The sequence below is a fragment of the Crocodylus porosus genome, unplaced genomic scaffold (genome assembly GCF_001723895.1).
Source record: "Crocodylus porosus isolate Cpor-Errol unplaced genomic scaffold, CroPor_comp1, whole genome shotgun sequence".
Classification (NCBI taxonomy): domain Eukaryota; kingdom Metazoa; phylum Chordata; order Crocodylia; family Crocodylidae; genus Crocodylus; species Crocodylus porosus.
The window spans coordinates 11,230,482-11,241,554 of record NW_017728948.1 but is presented as its reverse complement, the minus strand read 5'-3'; the positions used below and the strand labels follow the sequence as shown (position 1 = coordinate 11,241,554).

Below are 11,073 nucleotides of genomic sequence, written 5' to 3'. Positions count from 1 at the left end.
TGGGTGATGTGTGTGTGTGTGGTGTGTGGCTGGGTGTGTGTGTGTGGTTTGTGTCTCTGTGTGTTGGGTGTGTGTGTGTGGCTGTGTGGGTGCGGTTGGGTGGGTGTGGCATGTGCGTGGGTGTGTGTCAGATGTGGGGCGCGCAGGGTCGTACACCAAGCAGGGGTGTTGTGCGGGGGGGGGGGGGGGTGGCGCTCCGTCCCAGCCTCCTGCCCCTCCTTGTTGCTGGGCACTTTGCTCGTTACCACATAAAAATGCGCACACCGCACTGGCACCCCTAGGAGACGGGGCAGTTCCAGGTGTTATGAACAGCCCTTGAATCAACAGTCGCCTGGCAGTCGATCTCCTCCCCCTCCTGCTCCACGTTCATCTCTCTGACGGTGACAAATCATGTCCCAAATCTCGCTGCCATGTTTCTCAGTGTGCGGGGGGTGGGGGTTAGCCCCTCTCCCCTGGGACGTTTCTGCCAGGAGGGGGACAGCAGATCACCTCCCCCGTGCAGGGGCCGGGGAGGCAGGACACGGCCCTTTGTATCACTCCTGCTCCTCTCCCAAGCTCATCTCCTTTTGGGGGGAGGCCCTGGGAGGGTGACGGACACGTGGGTGAGTTGTCGTCCCCTCACACACTTGTCTGTGCCACGGGGGAGGGGGGTCCCTTGCAGCCCCCCATCCCCAGTGAGGGGAGTGAGGGGTGTGAGCCCCACACACACTGCCCCGGTGAGGGGGTGCGGAGAGGAAATCCCCCTCACACACTCATGTCTCCAAGTCTGGGGAGGCAGCATGGAAGCCCCCTGAGCTTTCCTCCCCTCATACCCGCGCCTCAGTTGACACCTCAAATGGCCACTGCTCTGCTAGGCCAGGGGCAATCTTGCCAGCGGCCATCACTGCCTGCAGCAGCTCCAAAGCTGGGAGGATCGAGCGCGTTCGTCTTGTTTGGGCTCTTCTGATGCGTTACTTCCTCAGCAGCCCAACTAACATGGCTGTCCCAGTGTTTTGCAATGCATGTTTCCGACAGCCCCAGAAGGCCACCCCCAGGTTCGGCCTCACCAACTGCGGCCATGTTTTCTGTGAGCTTTGTCTCCAGAAAGGTAATGCGCTTGTGTAGGCCGGGACGCTGGCCAAGGCTCGCCCCCGGGGCAGAGCTTGGCTCCTGTGCCTCGGGGGCTCAGGCCGTGCGCTCTGTGCAGGTTTCAGTCTGTCAAAATCACCTCATGAGTTTTATTTTCCTCAGGTCATAATTTGTAAATGGTTGTGGGACAGCAAGGAATTGGGTTGCTGGAAAGAGCGTCACGTAGCTGCCCTGGGCTTTCAGTGCTGTGAATTTCACCCGCTGCCCCTTTCACGTGAGCAGAAGATCCTAAGTCCAGGTCCTATTTCTCAGTATAGAAAACTGATAAAAGCCTGAGTGTATCCTACCTATTTCCCTACTTTTTTACTCTGGAATAAGCCTTGTGCTTGTAATTAAAATAAAATGTCATTTAAGAAATCCTTCTTTTGGCTTTGTAGTGTGTACAAAGCCATGAGACCTTGGAAACAGGTCTTAGGCTTTGGTAGAACTTGAGATTGTAATAATTTGGAGTCTAGATGGGTATGCCCACAGAGATAAAATGAAAGGTTTACCTTGTCTGCCTCATTTTGAAAGGCTTTTTTCCCCTCTCCATTTGTCCATGGATTTCAGAACAGTTTTCAAAGTATAGGATATGTGTTATCTCGTTTTGCCAGTTTTTACAGACATTTTAAAACTCTTGATTACTACAACATTTCACTTCAAGTTGTGACCATTTGAATGTTTCAGGACCCCTAAAAGCAGAGAAATAGAAGCAGCATTTTAGGACTTCACAGTGTGTTTCTGTAAATGTAGCAAAGATTTGAGAGCTGTATGAGTTATACTTTAATTTGAAATATGGGAGACAGACAGGAGTTTTCTCCAAGGTTCCTATGAATATCAAACACCAAATATGGCAGTTCTTCCCTTTCCCTGTCTAACTGCAAATTCACTCCAACAGATCTGGTTTTCTTCAGGGCCTATAGAAAAAACACAATTTGTATTTTTAATTTTAAAAGCAATCTTCAGGAATTAACTAGTATTGTCAGTGGAATTAGTTAACAAAAAAGTAAATGAAGTGCAGCCCTTTTGCTTAAACACAGCTTGCAGAATCCAAAAAGGTGACCTGCAGCTGCTCCCTCTCCTTAAATGCTGCATGAAAAGAAAACTCAAACAATAATCACAGTAAACATCCCACTCTGAATATATATACAAATCAATGTGGGAAGCTCAACTTACTGTGAATCAGACTGCCCTTCCTTCAAAGAAAATCTGCTGTAACTCAAACAGTAATCACAATAATATCAATTTATGTTTTCATCTCCAAAGCTGTTTATAAACATTAATCAAAACTTAACAGTGCTGCATTTTTTAACAAGATATGCCTATTTAACAAGGAAGATATATCCACACACACACACACACACACTCATGCACACACACGCACGCATACACACATATATATCAATATTATGGTTTGGAGTAAATATTTACAATGATTGTTAGTGTTTTTGCAAAAACTAAAATGTATTTTAGAAAATGAAGGGGACATGGTGTTCAGGAATAAAAGCTTAAGCCAGTTGAAGTTAATGGCAAAAATCCTGGGATGGAATTTAGTTTCTACTGAAGTCCAAATTTTACATATTTTACCTACAGACTTGAATGCGAGCAAGATTAAGCCAAAGGCATTTTAAACAGTTACACTTCTAATTGTCTGCTCTATCACAGGATTTCACTATGCATTTACATTTAAGCACCAGAGTAGCCCCACTGAAATCAATACACAATTGATTTCAGTGGGACTACTGGTGTATAGTTACTCACATGATAGATAGACAATTGCAGAATTCAGACCTGGTTCCCACTGCACATTTCCCCCCCACCCCCCTGTATAATCTCGTACTTACATTCTAGAAAATCAAATCCTTTATATACCTTTATTTGCAAAGTATGGACATCTTTCAGTTCCTGGCATAAGCTTTGAACCAAAAGTCTAAGCACCAAATTGATCTCTATGATATATAAATACAACTGCCATTCAATAAGACTTATACTTTATATCCATATTTGTCTTACAGGCAAAGATGATAAATGTCTGATTTGTAGAGCTCCTTGCCGTACAATATTTCTTTCAAAACAGGTAAATTTAAGGTTTTAGTATTAGTAGCATTTGCATTTGCATAGGTTTTTTATACTGGAATTATGACACAAAACACTTTCCTTCTGTCTGTCATTTGCACCATAGATATTTATTAGTAGTAGACACAGATGCTTTTTTTTTTTTTTTTTTTTACTATACAGGGCATATATTCATGGGCTACTACAAACAGAACTATATGTAGGTATCTGAGGTTTCCAGACTTTATGAACCTTCCAGAAACTAGTTGTTGGTTATGACAGAAGTTTGCTGACTGTTGTCAAAAATATGAAGACCCTGCTCATGACCAGACCTCAAATCACTTAATCCTTTCCTCCTATGGTTTACAGTTCATTATACTGGGACTGGATTATCTGTACACCCCAGTAAAAATGCACAGCTTGCATGACTTACAGCCTTGTACTTCCTGTACTTGTCATCATGCACAGCTTCAACATTTTATGTGTGTCCTGGAAATATTTTTCACTTTCTTAAGAAAATATGCTGTTTCCTACCCTCAGCATTACCTTCTGTTGTGCTGGAGGATTGCACAGGAACATTTATTGGGATTTTTTTTTTTCATTTCACCAAAGGACTAAACAACTCTCATTCCATTCTTGTATTAAGAAGGTGCCAGAAAAATTAATCTTTCCTCTTCCAAGCCATGCAACTTCTTTTCCTTAGTTACATGGTATCTATGGAAGCACATTACTTTTGCTCCCTTACTGACTGACTTGCCAGTGAGGTAACACATGTAATTTCCATTAAGGTAAGGGAATTGTAGTGAGCATTCACAGTGGATCTAAAACTGTTGCCACAAGGTTGTGACCATTAAAAAAGGCAGCCTTGGTAGGACATGCTGAAGCAAAGGTTGAAGTCAGTGTTACACTGCTGCAAAAATGGGCTGTGGTGGAAAAGAAGTTTTGGAACAAGCTAATAATAAATTATAGTGAATTTGTCTCTGATGCTATCAAAGGGCAGAAGCATAACTGGATGCTTGGGTGCCCTGTGTAGCAGCCATGCACAGGGCAGTATCAGAGACTGTGCTAGCACGGACGTAGCGGTAGCAATGCTGCCAGCTCAGCTGCTGCCCTTTTAGCACAACCTCTCTGGTCACCACCCTCTTCACTATGTTATTGATCAAGGGATTTTTACTATTGATTTTTGTGAGACCAGGATTTCAATATTCATTTATAATACGTCATCAAAACTGTAGACAGTCTAAATCAAGCTTTTTAAGGAGTCTAAAAATGGAATAGCTGAGCTACTAATAAAAAAAATTGTTTTATTAGAAGCTGTCACTCTTCTAGAGGATAGGAACTTAAGAAACTACTGTATCTTTTAGGACGGCACTAACGGTGATTTGCAAGCTTTGTTTAAATAAACAAGTAAATTATAATAGGGCTGTGTGAGGCTTCAGACAGAGCTTTGGATTGGGAGAAGCTTCGGATGCTTTGGGGTCTGAAGCAGCACATCCCGGTCGAAGCACTGGCCTCGTTTGGCTTCCCAAAGCGGTTCGGCGCTCCTGAAGAGCTTCAGAGCCGCCTCAGATATCTGGCCATGGGCTATAATGGGGAAACAATAACATATCTATAACTTTGTTGTTTTTTGTCTGATTTGGATGAAATGTTCAAGGGTGATAGACTCTGCAGAGAGGATGAAGCCTGCCAAGTTTCAAGAAGATTCGTGCAGGGGCTTGGGGGGAGAACAGCACCCCAAATTCTTGAAAGCAAAACTCATGTCATGGCTAGGTGTTAAAACATAGTGGGGTGAGAAATGCAAGGGTAATAGCTCTTACCGAGGCCACAAAATCTGCCAAGTTTCAAGAAGATCGGTGCAGAGGTTTGGGGGCAACTGCCCTTCAAACTGCGGACAAGTAAAACTCGTGCCATGGGTGCTTGTGGGACTGACTGTATCTGTCTTGTGGTGGGGAGGGGAGACATTGCTGTAGGCCTGGCTGCTAAGCTGCTGTGTTACCAGTTACCAGTCAATCAATCATGATTCACTCAGGGACCAGGGACTCCAGGACCATCTCAATACACAGGACCTAGCTACTACATAATGACCTAACAAGCAGCAATTCGCACCTACAAAACCAGGCTAATACAGACAACCAACTGCTGTAAGTCAGACACAATCTTGGCAGGAGTTTTGTCTGTCAGCAGCTAGGGGTGCAGTGCTCCAGAACCCCCCTGCACCGATCTCCTCAGCAGCTGGCAGGCGTCACAGCGGGGGCCACCATCCCTGCAGCTGTCACCCTGCTGTGCCCTAACACATGCAGTGTCACCCATGGCCTGAGTTTTTGCTTGTCTGCAGCTTGAGGGACAGTTCACCCCAGGCCCCTGAACTGATCTCCTTGAAACTTGGCAGGCTTTGTGGCCTCAGTAAGAGCTACTAGCCCTGCAGTTTTGACACCCTGTGTTGTAACACATAGACGTGACATGAGTTTGGCTTTCAAGAATTTGGGGTTCCACCCAAAGCCCCTGCACCAATCTTGAAACTTGGCAGGTTTCATGCTCTCAGCAGAGGCTACCATCCCTGCACGTATCATCCAAATTGGACAAAAAACAACAAAGTTATAGATATTTCATTGATTCCCCGTTATACTGACCAGATCTCTGAGGCTGCTCTGAAGCTTCGGAACTGCTTCAGCTGGATCGAGGCGGAAACCCAGTCCAGAGCTCCAGATCGGATCACTGCCAGCCAAAATGGCCGGATCCAAAAGCCAGATCAGATCACTGCCAACTCGCGCAGGCTGAAATTATAATGATAATTAAGGAGCAACAGAAAAAATGTGGTGTTCATACAGGTCATTAAGCGATTATTTCAGAATAGTTTAAGTATGTTGCTGAATCAAGGGTTCGTTGTTTATTATTTTAAGATGTGATATTAACATCCATAGTGCTCTATGCAATAATTCATAGTTTGCACATTTGTTACAAACTCTTATTTTTAACCTAACCTACGTTTTTGACCTAAGAATGAACCTCTTAATGGCTTTTACATCTTTAGTATATTTCTCCTTTAATTTAGTGTCTTTGTTTTTTCACTATACCCATGAACAGAGTTTATAGCCTGTCCTTTTAAATTTATCTTGAAGACATTTCATAGATTTCATAGACATCAGGGCTGGAAGGGACCTCGAGAGATCATCGAGTCCAGCCCCCTTCCCAAAGGGCAGGAAGTCAGCTGGGGTCATAGGATCCCAGCAAGATAAGCATCCAATTTACTCTTGAAGGTGTTCAATGTAGGTTCTTGAACCACCTCCGATGGCAGACTGTTCCAGACCTTGGGGGCTCGGACAGTAAAGAAATTTTTCCTTATGTCCAGCCTGAAACGGTCTTGCAGGAGTTTGTGACCGTTTGACCTAGTCATCCCCTAGTCATACTCTTTTTTATTATTATAATGGCTACTGTTCAGTGAAACGTTGTTTTCTTATATAGGAAAATTGAAGTCGGCTATCCTGCACCGAGATGAGCTAATACTGCTTTAATTTGAAATAGTTACACAGCTAGGTGGTATTGGATTATTTTTTATCTATGTATCAGTTTACAAATACGCCATTGATGAAATATCCAAAAACAAGATAATCACTTTCTAACTTATCTTCTAACGATCTAAAAAAATGCTGTATTTAAACCTTTTCCAAATATCAATACTAATTTTGGTAATATTAGTTTTTGGTTTTTTCTGTAGACAAATATTGATATTCAATCACTGTTTATGGGAGTAGAAATGTTGTGCAAGAAATACTCAAGAGAAATTACCCAGGTGAGTCTAGTGAAAAAATGGTTTATAAGATTTGAATTCCATCTGTCAGTCGGAATCCAGATACTTTGTGCTTTTTTTTCCTAGAAGCTGAGATTTCCTTTGTAAAATTGGTTGTTTATCTTTTGTCTTTAAAGAATTTTATATATCTCTATCTTTGACCTGATCTGTAAATGTACTCATCAGTTCCCATTGGCTTCAATGTAAATGGCAAAATTATATGACTGGATCATTTTCCCCTTCTGCTTTTTTGAGTCCTCAATTCAGAGATTCTTGGAAATGTATAAATTCCCCATGAGGGCTGCTATTGTTTGTTAAATGTGTTACTGACTACCATTATGGTCATTTTAATAATGAACAAATATTTGTCAATGCAAAAAAAGTTATAGAATATTAGATATATTGTAAATCTAAACAGGGTTATTTAAATCACTATGGTCATAACAAATTATGGCAAAAAATTAAACTTTAAAGGAGAAAATAAAAAATAGTATGTAAAAACTTATAGAAGTTTCTAAGTGTAGACCACATGAATAAAGTATGTATGTGTACAATGTGAAATTTATTCCTAATTATGTAAGTTTAAAAAGGACTGTCTCAATTTATAACTTATAAAATTATTTACCTATTTATTTATAGCATGTCACATACCTGGGTAGTGAGGTATAGATACTGGCAGTCTGGATTTTATTGTACAGGATATTCCTTTCTTTTCCTCTATTTTGTATTCACAATTTGTTTATTAATCACACTTTAACATGTTCCCAAGCATTTTTTTCCCCATCACTGAAGTTTCACACCTCATGCCACACTTAGACACATTCAAAAGTAGCTAACATCTGGCTTGCTCGTTTCTCTTCCAGCTGAAATTATCAATCAGCAGTTTCTCTTACTCCCTCTCTTACTCTCATACCTCTGACCTGCAAGCCACAGATCACATCCTAAGCTCATAATCAGTTGCACAATTGTATTTGCCAAGCCTGCATTGAAAGTTTATTTTAATAAATAGAAATTATGAAAATAACTGCAAGGTTATGTTTCTTTTTACTGCCTCTTGAAGAGTCCTGGGAGAAAAAATATTCTGTAGCAAGCAGAATGAAATCATTGTAGTTATAGCTAGGCTTTCCAGATGCTGTAAAATGCATAATGTGTTTAATCAAGTGTAGAAATAAAATTAATAACCTGACGTGTGAGTTTATAACTTGCTACTTTTTCAAATTTGCCAAATTATACCTCTTTCCAAGTAGTTGGAGATTATATTGAGGAGTTCAGCAGGAGGTACTTACTATATACTAATGTCATAATCACCCACTGTGTTTTGCAATCCTTTTCTTCTTTTTTAAATTAACTAAATATTTTATAAGACAAGTTATACTTGACGATAAGACACAATACATTTTATATTGCCATTGATTTTATGTATGTATGTGTGTGTGCTTATCTCTCTTTTGAATAAATTCATGGCTTTCAAACACTGTAGGCAAACTGCCTCTCTTTTTTTCTCTTGCTTAATGTCAAACAGTCTTAAAAAAGATTCAGTAAAATAACTTTCCTAGCTACTGGGTAGATAAGACAAAATTCAAACATACAGATGTTACAATACTTAGTTGTTTCCTTGATGCTGACTTGGAGGTATAGATCTTCCTGGGATCAATACCTAAAGAATGTAATAAACTTTTATAAAGAAGAATGTGAGTTGCATCAAACATTTTTCTTCTGCTTCCGTTTGTTGATGTTATAGAAATTACTATAACAAATGCACTAATAATGCTACTACCCACAATTTATTTTTAGATTTCAGAATTTCAAGAAAGACACAGAAGAAGGTTATTGGCATACTACAGAGGAAAGGTTTGATTTCTGAGATTTTGCTTGCTTGTTTTGTTTGTCGTATTGTTTTGGCTTTTATTTAGAAGCTGATTTAGGGAAGCTGATTCCTGTTATTAAGGTTGCCTGACCCTTCCAATTATAAGATCTTTTTCTTTCAGTTGTAACTGTATTGCTGAATTGTTTCATGCTGCATGTTGGCATTACAGTAAATTCTTTGGGAAGATTACAGGCAAAATGGGGTAATTCGTTCTGCATTTGTTTTATATAGGTTCATTCTTGAAATTTCTTCTTTGCAAAGTTCTAGTGTTTTGGCCCCATCTTTTGGTATCAGTGACCCACCAAGCTGTCACCCAGACAGCACAGTGGAGGAAGCTGCCTGATCTGAATGCCAGAGAAAAGATATAAAATTTGAGCCTGGCTCTGAAGGATGAGAAGAAGTAGGAAAAAGGACTAGGATTGGCTGAGCAAGGAGTCTGGGATGGCAGGCATATTGATACTGATTGGAATAGAACAGGTACTGCCAGGAGGCAGTTGTATGGGGAAACAATATTGAATGAGGGGTTGGGGAAAGGACAGAATCCAGTACTAGGAACAAGTACAGGTGTTGAGGGTAGAGTGGGATGACATAGATCTGTGAAGGAGCTAGAGCACTGGGGGAGACTAAAGCTAGCACTACATAGTGGATGCCGGGATCCACAAGGAGTCTCCCACCAAGTGATCCTGGGTTGTCGGGTGGCTGGAAACCGCTCTGGGTTTCCAGGCTGGGGATCCAGCTAAATTCCTTCCTGGGTCCAACATAGTGGAGTCTATTGCAGCCACGGTGCTCTGCCCTCCCTGTCTGCATGGCTCCACTTCTTCCTTTTTATCTGGCTCTGGGCATGGGCCTATGACATCACTCCCCAAGCAATGCACAGCTGCAGGGAACAGGTGCTAATAAATCACTGTTGTGGCATCTCTCCTTGCTCCACTTCCATTGACTCCAATTGTTATAGTTACCAGCAGATGTTATTCAATATCCAGGCACTGGATGACCGGGTCCAGGCTTATTGAGGATGATAGAAGCCGAGGAAGAATAGACATGCATGCCTCTGCTCCATGAGGTTGCAGAGAGTGGATTACCCATCTTGGCTTGTCTGCATCTCACTTTTATAGGGATTTCAAGTCTTTGTTCAGCATTGGGGTTTTTCCATGCTCAGTCTTTAATTAGTCGTTATCTCAACTTGAGGTCATTCCAGTAAAGTTGGTGTCTTTGATGAGGTCATTTTAGTAAAGTTGGTTATTTCAGAGTTGTTTTTTCAGTCTTGATCTTTGCCTTGAAGTATCGTGTCTTTGAACCATTGTAGTTGAACTACACAAGTATTGTGTAGTTCCAAAGGGCAGGATATGCAAAATTCCTTTTTCTAACTATCTTCTTTGCACCTGATCACAGATGAGTTTTTCAGCCATCCATGAATTAGCTTACTGTCTGGTAACTTATACATTGGTGCCTTGTTGCTTACACAATCAGTTAAATCTTCTGTTTTCATTTTCATTTAGTTACTGTTCTTTCACTATTCACCCTCTCACACAGACACTCACGTACACAAAGCATATAAAGTTCATCTACTCATGTCAAGCAGGGAAAAGCACAAAATAGAGTTTTAGTTGTTCATACAATCATAGAGGTTGATAAATTCAATATTATTATCATTTAAACATAATAACTAATATGCAAAAAATCATACTACACAATGGCAAGTACCAGTCTACTCTCACAGGGAAGGAGCGTGGGGGCCAGATCAAGGCCCCCTTCATGAGGGAGTGGGGCAGGGATGAATGGGGACCTGGCCAGGCTGGGGTGGGACAATTGGAGCCTGGGCTGCTCATTCAGGGGCGTGGGGGGAGGGGCGGGTCCCACCACTGTGCACGCCCTGGTGGAGGCCCGGGGGCACACGCCCCCCAATTTGTGTGCTTGTAGCTGGTCCAGGAGCAGTGCAACACCATGTGCCTGCTGTTGCACCCTGTGCCAGCCCCATGATGGGACACACACGGTGTTGCATAACTCTGGAGGCAGTGGGACATAAAGCCAAGCATGCAGTGGCAGCTGTCTCCATCCCTTGCACAGATCAGGGACATACCCCCAGGGCCTCCACAACTGGTGTGCACACAGAAGTGGGAGCCTCTGTGCCCCTGGACAAGCCATCTGGGCTCCAACAATTGTCCCACCATCCAACCCAGCTGGGGCCCCGTTCACCCCAGCCTCTGCCCCACCCCATTTCCTACCTCACCACTGGGGCCGCTCTGTCCCGCTCCCT

General features: G+C 42.2%; 1 long non-coding RNA gene across 1 annotated transcript in view; it reads left to right on the top strand.

The window, feature by feature from the left end:
- Positions 1-6,876: 6,876 nt before the first annotated feature.
- The window catches only part of LOC109321925, a 4,565-nt gene continuing 368 nt past the window's right edge, over positions 6,877-11,073 (top strand). Inside the window, exons 1-2 of the long non-coding RNA XR_002104224.1 lie at positions 6,877-6,952; positions 8,744-8,800. This is a non-coding gene — a long non-coding RNA (uncharacterized LOC109321925). The remainder of the gene's footprint in view (positions 6,953-8,743; positions 8,801-11,073) is intronic.